Source organism: Phascolarctos cinereus, unplaced genomic scaffold (assembly GCF_003287225.1).
Source record: "Phascolarctos cinereus isolate Bilbo 61053 unplaced genomic scaffold, phaCin_HiC Scaffold_726;HRSCAF=1367, whole genome shotgun sequence".
In the NCBI taxonomy this organism is placed as follows: domain Eukaryota; kingdom Metazoa; phylum Chordata; class Mammalia; order Diprotodontia; family Phascolarctidae; genus Phascolarctos; species Phascolarctos cinereus.
Genome location: NW_027556098.1, coordinates 151,865,903 through 151,879,277, shown reverse-complemented (window position 1 = coordinate 151,879,277; position 13,375 = coordinate 151,865,903). Strand labels below are relative to the sequence as shown.

The 13,375-nt window shown below is 38.2% G+C and overlaps 1 pseudogene; it reads left to right on the top strand.

Moving 5' to 3' along the window:
- The first annotated feature begins 12,366 nt into the window (after window positions 1-12,366).
- Window positions 12,367-12,751, top strand: LOC110223746 (GTPase KRas pseudogene; annotated as a pseudogene).
- Window positions 12,752-13,375: the final 624 nt, after the last annotated feature.

Sequence of the window (13,375 nt, the reverse complement as noted above, 5' to 3'; positions counted from 1 at the left end):
ACTTATTAAGGTTGAACTGTTTACATTCCTGCATGGAAAGATGATATTTATAACTCATGAGACCTTTGTCAGTATTAGGGTAGTTGGGGAAAAATTATATGTATGTATATAGATAGATAGATAGATAGATAGATAGATAGATAGATAGATAGATAGAAGATAGATAGATAGGGCACAGGGTGAGTTGAAGATTAAGGGGTCATATCTGGAGAATAAAATTAAGGGATGAGAGAGGATTATACTAGGAGAAGAAAAAGAGGTAGAATGGGGTAAATTATCTCACAAAAAAACAGAAAAGAAAAGCTCTTACAGTGGAGGGGAAATGGGGAAGGTGAGAGGAATGATGAATCTTATTCTCATAGGATTTGGCTTAAGGAGGGAATAACATACACATTCAATTGGGTATGGAAATCTGTCTTACCCTACAGGAAAATAGGGGAGAAGGGGACAAGAGAGCAGGGGATGATAGAGGAGGGCAGATTGGGAAAGGGGTAATCAGAAGCAAATACTTCTGAGGAGGGAGGGTCAAAAGAAAGAATAGAATAAATGGGGGGCAGGATAGGATTAAGGGAAATAGAGTTAGTTTTTCACAACATGTCTACTATGGAAGTGTTTTGCATAACTGCACATGTATAACCTATTGAGTTGCTTGCCTTTTCAATGAGGGTGGTGGGGAGGGAGGAAGGGAGAAAATTTGGAACCCAAAGTTTTAAAAACACATGTTTAAAAAAATGTTTTCACATGCAACTGGGAAATAAGAAATACAGGAAATGGGGTGCAGAAGTGTATCCTGCCCTACAGGAAAATAGAAGGGGAAGGGATAAGAGAAGGGGGGAGAGATAGAAGAGAGGCAGACTAGGGGAAGGGTATTCAGAATGCATGCCATCTTGGGGTGAGGGGAGGGGGGAGATGGGGTGAAAATTTGGAACTCAAAATCTTGTGGAAATAAATGTTGAAAACTAAAAAATAAATAAATTTATATTGAAAAATATCTTTCCTTGCCTGCTGGGTGGAGCTTGATCATTCTTGTTTGCCTTAAACTGCTAAGCGAGTCTACCCACCAAGAAGGCATAGGCCTGGATAGAGGCAAATAACCAGGCGCAGGAGTAGAATGAGGGGAAAACATAAGAGCATGCATTTGTCCTTATGACACTCTACAGACAAATGAATGGTAGGATCTAATCCTTTTCTATTTTATCAGATCTTTTAGTTTGATTTCTTCTTCTTAGTAGGCTGCCTCCCTGCAGGGCCATATAATGCTTCCTTTGATTTGGGTTGCCTGTATTCATCCAAAGAACATGGTTAATAACTCAGGCGTCTGGAATTTTTTTGATAGATCTTTTTATTGCTATAAGAGCATGTTGGTTGGTTAAGTGGGGTGGAGACTAAGGGGTCTATGGTTCTACCCCAGTTTCCAGGTGTGGTTTCCTCCAAAGAATCTACCTGCACTGTGTGTTTTCCTGTCATCTGTGACATTCCAATATATGGAGTCCCTCAAGGGGGAAGGGCTCTTTGTCTCACAAGCTGTAGCACTATGATGGAGTGTGGACCTGCACAGACAAGCCATCAAGGCTGCCAGCCCATTGTTCCTGTCTCCCGAGGTCGAAGATGTTTGTTCCCCAGAGGTGGTGACTCTCGGGATTGAGCCTGTCATGGTGTAAAGATGATGGATTGCATCTGGCACCAGGTCTCTGCTAGCCTATTTAGTAATTCATGGGTGAAGGTTGCTGTCAGATGCATCAAACACAGCTGTCACCTGCAAAAAGAAAGTCAGCAGAGGGCTGACCTTTGAAGCCACATGGCCTCTGTACCAGATTCTGTGTCCATGCATATTAGTATTGACATCCCTTGGAAATGTAACTGACTCCTCCTCCTGGCATCCCCATTTCTGCTAATGGCACTACCTGTCTTCTAGACTTGAAATCTTAGAGCTGTCTGACTCTTCCCTAACTCCCATAGCTACTCAGTCACTAAATCCTGCCAGTTCTTCCCTCATTATGTTTCTTTTATCTATCTTTTCCTCTCCAATCCAACACTCACTAACAACTCTCACTTTAGACTCTGCTGACTTTATACATGAACAATTAAATAACTGCACAATTAATGTACATTAATTCTTGACTCCCCCTCTTGACTATTTGTATATGTGTTAAGAATTGAAGAACCCCCTTTTGAGTTCACTAAGTTCTTTTTTTCCTGCTTAATCTCTGGGCTTGCTTGTCTCAAGATGTTTCCCACTATTTGTCTTATGATAATAATAATAATAATAATAATAATATTTATATAGCTTTTAAGGCTTGCAGAATGCTTTACATAAATTATCTTGTTATATTGGTTTTATACATGTATATATATATATTATATATACATATATGTGTATATATATATATACATATATGTATATATATATATATATATATATATATATAAAATCTTGTTATATCAATATCTTCCTGTTATCATGGCTATAACTGAGCTGGGGCACCTCCCTATTCCTCCCTCCCCTCTTTCATCTTGAAGTAATCTTCCATCTAATATAGAGCTTGGGCAGGGGGAATGTGAGACTTCAAATTGCCAAAGTGACTTAATCGCAGGAAAAGAAGTCAATAAGTATAAGATCTGTAGGATAGATGTGACTTCTACAGAATGGACATATTACCAGGAACAGGTGCAGCACAGTTCCTGGGCAGTCAGAGTTTGAATGGCAAATAGAAGTGTATTCCAATGAATAACTCTGCCCCAAGGAAGGGTTTCGCTTTTCCAGTGAGAGGTTCACTTCTCTGGACCATATTCTGCCTGGGAAGAAGGTCAGTACTACTCCTGGGAAAACTGGAGACAAATGTCAGGGTCAAAGGTGTCTCCTGACTATTATTTACTACTGGAGACTTGAAAGACAGGGGCCAGGCTGCTCCAGGGTAGGGGGATATGCTTTTCCAAACTTTCATCATTTGAAAAGGGTAGTAAAACTGTAGGGGACATCTTAAGATGATGGGTATCCTGGAAAATGTTACCCAGACTGTGGTTCCAGTCTACCCTTTGCCACAGATTCCAGAATTCCTAGTTATAACTTTGTCTACTACTACTTACAGGATAGTGTTCATCTTCCTTTGACCTGTCTTTATCACTTTTTGAATGCCATCCTAACCTGTCTTGTAGGCTTATCGCTCATTATTTACTTAGAGTAACAATTTGCTCCAATCAAACTACTCTTTTTATTAAGCCCCGAACACATCTTGCTTATTTCTGAATTACCAGATTTGGTCACACTATGATCTCTGCTTCTCTTTCTCTTTTCTCTTTCCAAATTTTAGCCATCCATTTAGGCCCAAATCAAGCCTTCCCACTCTCCCTGCTCCTTCTCTCCTTTGAACTCCAGTAGCATTTACTGTCTGTATTCCATGTCTGGCATATCATATACTGCCTCTTGAAATGCGTTGTATTTTTTGTTATTAATTGCATGCACTTTTTGTGTTTACTGTCATCTCTTCAATTAGATTGTAAGCTCTAAGATGTCAGAATCCATTTCTCACATTTCTTTGTATTATTCAAAGTGGTAGGTATATAAAAGGTGTTCAAGATAGTCTGGTTGAATAAATGAATTACTATCATACAATCCAACAAAAGCTTCCCTGCTACCCTATCAGAGACAGAATATAGGACTGGATAGATCTTGTTGATTCAAAGTAGAGTTGTACTATATTCATATGTTCATTAGGAACCATCATGTAAGCTAATGACAGTGCCTACTATCATACTGATTAGTCACTGAATGCCAAAGGGTGAGGTCATATTGGAGTCTAATGTAATGAATCCTACTTTTTTATTCCCATTTCCATGAAGCTAATGGAGGTCATATAGAAGTGATTGCTATGATTTACTCCCCTTCCTTCTTACAATTTCCCCCTTATATTTATTCAATTTCTTCATTTCTCATCCTAACCTGCTTGAACTCCTGGGAAGGACTTTTCACTTTTTAATCCCAAGGAAATATCGCTTTTGTGATGAGAAGACATCATTTTTCTGTTCTAGTATTATATTTTCAAAATTAGTTTACTGATCTGATTACCATTTCTGGAAATTGGGAATAAGAAGACTGTCAGCCTTCAGAGTTTTCAAATAATTAGAAATAGATCAAAGAAGGGATAAAGAACATATAAATCAGTTAATTGAAGGGTTCTTTCTACATATCTTTGTAGGAGACATTTTCTGTGGAAAAGATACAATCATGCTAGGTCTGAAAATATCACAAAAATCATGTTAGAAAGTTGATAAATAGTAATATGTGTATTTTTCTATTATTATTCAGTTATTCCTTTTTAAGAATATTTTTGAATAAGTGATAGCTTTTGAAAGCAGCTAGGAGAATATATTAAAATAATTTAAACTGAAGAATATAATCTTTTTGGATATGAAATACAGGTATAGCTATAAATGGACTTTTAGTCCATTTGCCAAAAGGAAAAAAATATAATTGCCAATTGTGCCCAGCAATATTTATTCTCGTAAAAAGAGGTTGTGAATGGTAAGAGGATTAAATAACAGGTTGCTGACTTTTCTACTGTTTTCAAAAATAAATTTACTTCTTGTGAAGTGTCTTTTGATTAATCCTGCTCAACGATGGTTGCTCCACAGTCTAAGCACATGTGGCAATCAGGATGGTGGCTACTACTTATGTGTAGTATTCACTCATGAGCCTGATTTTGCATGTATGTGATATGTATCCTCCACTGATGATTATAAATTCAAGGGTAGAGGCCATATTCATTATTCATTGAGTCATAACATGCTATGATAGCTTCAAGGAGCTTTTGAAATCACTTAGTGCAACATCCTCATTTTATATGTTAATTGTACTCAAGTCCATTTATAGAAGACTGTCTTCATGGGTGGAAAGTGATGACTCTATACTCCTTATCTACATGAGGGGTGGAGTTGTTAAGAGCTTGGAAGAGGAGAGAACTCAGGTCTTCTGCCTTCAAGATTTCAGAACTGATACACATGATTCCAGGTTCTCTTCAGGGAGAGGTCCTTGGAGGGAGGAAAAGACTTTGAGAAGCGATCAACATGAAAAGCAGCCAGTTCCTTAAACATGTTCCTTTTCTCACACTAGAGACTGGGGAATTTTTCCTTGGGTGAGATAAGGCATTTTTTTTGCTGAGATGAGATATCCACTCTCAAAGGGAGAGTTCTTTTGTTCTTTGTATTGTTTAGTATATTCTCAATATATGTAAAGTCATTAACGTACATCTCACTGAGGTCACTACTAAATGTATAGCAAGGGAATCCACGAAAGTAGGTAGAAACTTTTTTATTGAAGTTTGTTGAAGTTGAATTTTGAATTGTTGAAGTTTGAATTATTTTGCAACTGACAAAATAAAAAAGGAAAGGGTAGATAGAAGATTTTTCTATCAATTTGGCTGAACGATTCAGAATTTAAACTTAAAGACTTTTTTTCCTACTGTTCTCATCCTGTTTTATTTTCAAGTTATACCTTTGTTCTTTATTGGGTTTTAGAACCAACATAGTGGATCACAACTGTTAAACCCTTTTATTTGTTCTTGAGACATGCAAACTATTTCCCAGGAGCTCTTTACCAACTTTCCTTTTTTACCTCCCTTCACCTGTTCCAAATAATTTAGAACAGTGTTCTTCAAAGTGGGGGCATCTGAAATCTCCCAAAAGGGGCCATGGCCTGATGGCAATGGGTATGTGTGAGCAGTTGGATGGGAGGAGGAGTCACATTCCTTCTTTGCAGTTGCCGTTCATGAGACTCATTGACAATACAACCTCTCTCCTCTCCTCCCCCTACATCATTTTATTCAACCCAGTACACATCCTGACCTCTTTCCTTCTGAGGCATTTTTCTTCCTTCAGCAAAGTTATAAACTAATCTAACTGTTACAACAGCCATACAGGTTCTTCTGGGAAAATCCCTTCCTTACCTTCTGTCCTCTTATCACCTCATAACTATAGAAGGCACCTCTTAAAGAGCAGGCTCTAGGTTTTTTTGTGGGGAATTGACAGGTATGAATTCTAATGTTCCCCTCCCCCTTGTCATTTTGAGGGGTACAGAATGAGATATCCAGGATGGCCTGGATGGATTGTGATCTGGACCATAGATCTCATTACATTATCCCTGCCTTTCTCCTCTTCAAAATTTCTCTCTTTCCAGGATGTCACTATCTTTTCAGTTACCCAGACTCTTACAGACTCCATATCAACTTGACAGGTCTTGTCAGTTCTACCTCCATCTCTCTAATATTTGCTTCCTTTTCTCTCTACTAACGCAGGCACCAGCCTAGTATAGGCCATCATCACTTCTCACCTGGACCATTGCAACAACCTCCTAATTGGACTCCCCAATTTACTTTCCCCCCACTTGAATCGTTCCACATATTTACAAAAGTGATTCTCTGCAACTTTTCTTTTATCCAATAAATTATGATTCCCTATTGAGTCTAGTTCTAATATTATTTCATTTTTCTCTCATATTTTGAAAAAAATTGAATTTATATGCTTCATAAAATATAATTTTTCAGTATAGTATTGCAATACAATTTATAAATAAGGAAATATATGCACACTAGGAGTACATATTTGAACATCTTTTGCTAATTAGAGAGGGCCAACAAAATACTTGGAGACTGATGATTTAAAAGTATCATCAAGCAGAGAATTGGGTAAAATTCCCTCTAGTGATGCCTTCCAGACACTAGGTGTCTTTGATTATATATAGACTATTAAGCCTAAGAGGTAGCATGATCCAGTGGATGGAGAGCCAGCCTCAGAATCGTAGAGACCTGGGTTCAAGTCCTACATCTGTTATATGACTCTGGGTAAGTCATTTAACTTCCCAGGGCCCCTGGCAAATGTCTAAGATCATAATTTCAGAACATCTGCAAATTTGCATTAACTAGAAGGAGTATGTCATAGTTCTACTTAGACTAAGGATCTGTGAACTATTTTTTAGTACTTTGGTAACTATTTTATTACGTTTGGTTTACTTTGTAATCCAAAGTAATTTATTTTATGCTTTTAAAAACATAATTCTAATAAGGGGTTGGTAGGCTTCACCAGACTGTCAAAGGTATTTGAGTTAAGCTTTGAATAATGAATGGGACATACATAAGTAGAAAGGAGTTGGAAGATCTGATAGGTGTGCTGTGGTACCTCGGAGTTGTTTTGATTTGTATTTCTCTAGTCAGAGCATTCTCTAATTAGAGTATTTTTTCATATGACTATAGATGGCTTTAATTTCTTCAACTGAGAACTGCCTGTTCATATCCTTTGACCATTTATCAATTGGGGAATGACTTGTATTTATATAAATTTGACTTAATTCTCTATATATTTTAGAAATTAGGCCCTTATCAAAGGCACTGTTGGTAAAAACTCTTTCCCAGTTTTCTACTTTCCTTCTAATCTTGGTTGCATTGGCTTTATTTGTGCAAAAACTTTTCAACTTAATGTAATCAAAATTATCCATTTTTCATTTCATAATGTTCTCTATCTTCTGTTTGGTCATGAATTCTTCTGTTTTCCATGAATCTGATAGGTAAACTATTCCTTGCTCTTCTAGTGTGCTTATAGTATCAGCCCTTATATCTAAATCACAAACCCATTTTGACTTTATTTCGGTATATGGTGTGAGATTTTGACCTATGCCTAGTTTCTGCCATACTCTTTTTCAGTTTTCCCAGCAATTTTTGTCAAAGAGTGAATTCTTATCAAAGAAGCTGGGGTCTTTGGGTTTATCAAAGAGTAGATTACTATAGCCATTGTCTACTGTGTCTTCCATACCTAACCTATTCCACTGATCCACCACTCTATTTCTTAGCACTAAGTATTTTTTTGGGGGGGGGTTTAAAAATTTATTTTGTTAAATTACAATTTATATTTTAATCAAGCTCCATATGGTATGTTGCCACATGTTTGACATTACTGTTCTAATTTATGAGTGCCTTTTGAGTATGGCATATAACACTCCAGATATAGTCTAACTAGGGCAGAGTTCAATGGAGCTATAACCTCCTTGGATTCCTGGAAAATCAGCCCCTGTTTTTTTAAAATTATTTTCCCACAGTTACATGCAAAGCCATTTTTTAGCATTCATTTTTTTCAAAAATTTTGAGTTCCAAATTTTCTCTCTCCCTCCTTCACCTCCCTGATCCCTGAGACAGTAAGCAATTTGCTATAGGTTATACATGTTCAATGATTGCACATTATACTAAATTAGTACTTTGTGATTAGGCTGCCTAGTCAAGCACTCCCATTCCGTTGTGTCTGCTCCAACAGGTTGCCCCCTCTCTTATTCCTATTCTGTCACTTATTTTCAATCTCTCCCTGTCTGCTGGCTCATTCCCTACTGCCTACAAACATGCCCATATCTACTCCATCCTGAAAAAATCCTCACTTAATCCTTCCATATCCACTAACTATCATCCTGTATCTTTTCTTCCCTTTGTGACCAAATTTGAAAAGGCCATCTATAGCAGGTGTCTCCAATTTTTCTCCTCTCTTTCTTTTTTTTTTTCTGAGAGCACAATTTTATTTGTTTTCAGTTTTCAACATTCACATCCACAAGATTTTGAGTTCCAAATTTTCTCCCCATCTCGTCCCTCCCCCAACCCCAAGACAGTGTGCATTCTGAATATCCTTTCCCCTAATTTGCCTCTGTTCTATCCCCTCCCCTTCTCTTATCCCCTTCCTCTTCTATTTTCCTTTAGGGCAGGATAGATTTCTATACTTCCTTGCCTGTATATCTTATTTCCCAGTTGCATGTGAAGACAATTTTTTAAATATTTGTTTTTAAAACTTTGGGTTCCAAATTTTCTCCCTTCCTTCCTCCCCACCCAACCTCATTGAGAAGGCATGCAACTTGATACAGGTTATACTTGTGCAGTCATGCAAAACACTTCCATAGTAGTCATGCTGTGGAAAACTAAGTATATTTTCCTTAATCTCCCTCCCCCTGTTTATTCTATTCTCTCTTTTGACCCTGTCCCTCCTCAGAAGTGCTTGCTTCTGATTACTCCCTCCTCCAATTTGCAGTCCCCTCTATTATCCCCCCACTCTCTTATCACCTTCCCCCCATTTTCCTTTAGGGTAAAATAGTTTTCCATACCCAAATGAGTGTGTATGTTGTTTCCTCATTAAGCCAAATCTGATGAGAATGAGATTCACTCATTCCCTCTCACCTTCCCCCATTTCCTCTCCACTGTAAAAGCCTTTTCTTGTCTGTTTTATGTGAGATAATTTATGCCATTCTACCTCTCCCTATTTCCTTCTCCCAGTATAATCCTCTCTCACCCCTTAATTTTATTCTCCAGATATTACCTATTCATCTTCAACTCACCCTCTTTCCTCTATTTATCAATCTATCTATACATATAATTTTTTTCCCCTCCAACTACCCTAATACTGACAAAGGTCTCATGAGTTACAAATATCATCTTTCCATGTAGGAATGTAAACAGTTCAGCTTTAATAAGTCCCTTGTGATTTATTTTTCCTGTTTACCTCTTTATGCTTCTCTTGAGTCTTGTATTTGAAGGTCAAATTTTCTATTCAGCCCTGGTCTTTTCATCAAGAAGGCTTGAAAGTCCTCTATTTCACTGAATTTCCACTTTTCCCCCTGAAGGATTATACTCAGTTTTGCTGAGTAGGTTATTCTTGGCTGTAATCCTATTTCCTTTGCTCTCCAGAATATCATATTCCAAACTTTGTGGTCTCTTAATGTAGACTCTGCTAAATCCTGTGTTATACTGATCGTGTTTCCACAGTACTTGAAATGTTTCTTTCTGGCTGCTTGCTATATTTTCTCCTTGACCTGGGAACTCTGGAATTTGGCTACAATATTCCTAGGAGTTTTCCTTTGGGTATCTCTTTCAGGAGATGACTGGTGGATTGTGTCAATTTCCATTTTACCCCCTGATTCTAAAATTTCAGGGCTGTTTTCCTTGATAATTTCTTGAAAGATGATGTCTAGGCTTACTTTGATCTTGGTTTTCAGGTAGTCCAATAATTTTAAAATTCTTTCTCCTGTATCTATTTTCCAGGTCAGTTGTTTATTCAATGAGATATTTTACATTGTCTTCTATTTTTTCATTCTTTTGGTTTTGTTTTATGTCTTAATTTCTCATAAAGTCACTAGCTTCCAATTGCTCCATTCTAATTTTTAAGGAGGTATTTTCTTCAGTGAGCTTTTGGACTTCCTTTTCCATTTGGCAAATTCTGCTTGTTAGGGCATTCTTCTCCTCATTGGCTTTTTGGACCTCTTTTGCCATTTGTGTTAGGCTATTTTTTAAGGTGCTATTTTCTTCAGCATTTTTTTGGGGTCTCCTTTAGCAAGCTGTTGACTAGTTTTTCATGATTTTCTTGCATCACTCTCATTTTTCTTCCCAGTTTTTCCTCTACTTCTCTTACTTGTTTCTCAAACTCCTTTTTGAGCTCTTCCATGACATGGAACTGATTTATACTTTTCTTGGAGGCTTTGGTTGTAGGAGCTTTGACTTTGTTGTCTTCTTCTGGTTGTATGTTTCTATCTTCTTTGTCACCAAAGAAAGATTCTATGGTCTGATTTTTTTTGTGCAGTTTGCTTATGATCTCAGCCAATTACTTGAGTTTTAAACTCTTTGCTAAGTTAGGGGGTACTTCTAGTGCACAGAATGTGTGGTCCTAAGCTTCAGGGGTTTTGTGCAACTGTTTTCAGAAATACTTCTAGGGACCTGTAAGTTTTCAGTTCTTCCAAGGTGGTATGATCAAATGCAAGATGTTTACTCCTTTCTTGGCCTGTGCTCTGTTTTATGAGTGACCATATGCACTCTTTTCTGCCTTGGAACTACGAGGAGGATTCACTCTGTACTGCCACCACAAGCTCCACTATGCCAGCACTCCTCTTCAGCCCAGGATGGCCACCCAGAACTGTGACCCAGATCCAAGCACAGACAAAGCAAGAGAATCCTGCCTCAGCACCAGCAAGGAGATCCCTGCAATCCCCCTCTTATCAGCCACCTCATTTCCCCTCAGTCTGTGGGTTGGGAAGCTCTGGACACAGTTGTTGCCCTGAGGCCATGTGGGGGGGACTGAAACTGGGACTCAACTTCTCCCCCACCGAGGTCACAGACTTTTCCCACTGACCTTCTAAGTTGTCTTTGGTGTTTGTGTGTTGAGAAGTCTGGAAATTGCTACAGCTGCCCATGATTCAGTCACCTGAGGCCTTGTCCAGGTTCACTGAGGCCTGGTCTTTGCCTGTGTGGCCCATGATGAACTGCATGGCTTGATAGACCTTTCTAATCAGCCATCCAGAGTGTCTTGGGCTGGAAATTTGTTTCACTCTGTCTTTTTGTGGCTTCTGCTGCTCTAGAACTTGTTTAGAGCTATTTTTTACAGGTATTTGGGGGGTTTTGGAGGAGAGCTCAAGCAAGTGACTGCTTTTACTCGCCATCTTGGCTCCCTCCCCCCTCCCCCCTGCCAAGTAGTTTCGATGATTGCTGCTTTATAATACAATTTAAGATCTGGAACAGGAAAATAATAAATCACAAATGTTGGAGAAGATGTGGGAAAATTGGAACACAAATGCATTGTTGGTGGAGTTGTGAAATGATCCAACCATTTTGGAGAGCAATTTGGAACTATGCCCAAAGGGCTACAAAAATGTACATACCCTTTCATCCAGCAATACCACCTCTAGGACTATATCCCAAAGAGATCATACAAATGGAAAAAGGACCCACGTACCAAAAAAATGTTTATAGCAGCTCTTTCTGGGGTGGCAAATAATTCAAAATTGAAAGGATGCCCATCAATTGGGGAATGGTTGAACAAGTTGTGGTATATGAATATAATGGAAATGATGAGCAGGCAGAATTCAGAAAACCTGGAAAGACTTGTATGGACTGATGCTGAGTGAAATGAGCAGAACCAGGAAAACATTGTACATAGTAACAGCCACTTTGTGTGATGACTAACATTGATAGACTTAGCCCTTCTCAGCAATGCAAGGATCTAAGACATCTCCAAAGGTCTCATGATGGAAAATGCTATCCACATACAAAGAAAGAACTATGGAGTTTGAATGCAGATTGAAGCGCACTATTTACTATTTTTTTTCTTTTTTTCTTTTTGCTTTGTTTCCTCTTTCTGGTGGTTCCTCCTATTGGTTCTAATTCTTCCTTACAACATCACTAATGTGGAAATATGTTCATAAGGTGGCAGCAGCAGCGGTGGCTGCACCTTGGGCTCCAGCTCCTTCTGAGCTCCCCAGCCCTTGCCATTTCAGAGTAAGCTTGAGAGTGGCGCTAATGCAGGCGGCCTTGTGGCCTGAGACCCACCATCTCTCTGTCACAGAAAAGAGGACTGCTGAAAATGACTGAACATAAGCTTGTGGTAGTTGGAGCTGGTGGCACAGGCAACTGTGCCTTGACAATACAGCTAATTCAGAATCACTTTGTAGATGAGTATGATCTTACAATAGAGAGAACAAATAAAAAGGTTAAAGATTCCAAAGATGTACCCATGGTCCTTGTAGGAAATAAATGTGATTTACCTTCCAGAACAGTAGCTACAAAACGAGCTCAGGACTTAGCAAGAAGTTATGGAATTCCTTTCATTAAAACATTGGCAAAAACAAGACAGGGTGTTGATGATGCCTTTACACATTAGTTGGTGAAATTCAAAAACAAAAAAAAAGATGAACAAAGACAGTAAAAAGAAGAAAAAGAAGTCAAAGACAAAGTGTGTAATTATGTAAATAAAATTTGTTACTTTAAAAAATATGTTTAATAGGAATGTATATGTAGAGTCTATATCAGATTGCGTGCCATCTTGGGGAGGGAGGTGGGGAGGGGGGGAAGCAAAATTTAGAAGTCAAAAGCTTATGGAAGTGATTGTTGATAAATTAAAATAAATTAATAAAAAATTTTAAAAAAAGAAAGGAGTTGGAAGAACATTCTAGGTTGGGAGTTAAATAGCCTGAGCAAAAGTACAGAGGTAGCCCTGCATAAGTCTTTTGTTTAGGAGTTTAGTTTGGCTGGATAGAAAGTTTGTATGGGAGAGAGGAAGTAGGAGATATGGTAAGAAGTTTATGTCAGGGTTAGATCATAGATGGCCTTGAATGCTAAGTTAAAGATTTTGAACTTTAGGCAGTTGGAGATGCCAAAATTAATTTCTACAGGCAATCAGATGTACTTTTTGTTTGTTTTTTGAGGTAGAGACTACAGACATCTATTTTTCAAGCAGGAACAGACTAGAGAAGGGACATCTTATTTCCCTGTCCCCTGCTGCAAAAAGCTAGGAAGGTAATGTGATATCAATCAATAATTATGAAATTGCCAAGGATATGTAAGAAGACAGACTCCTAATAGAATGCTGTCTC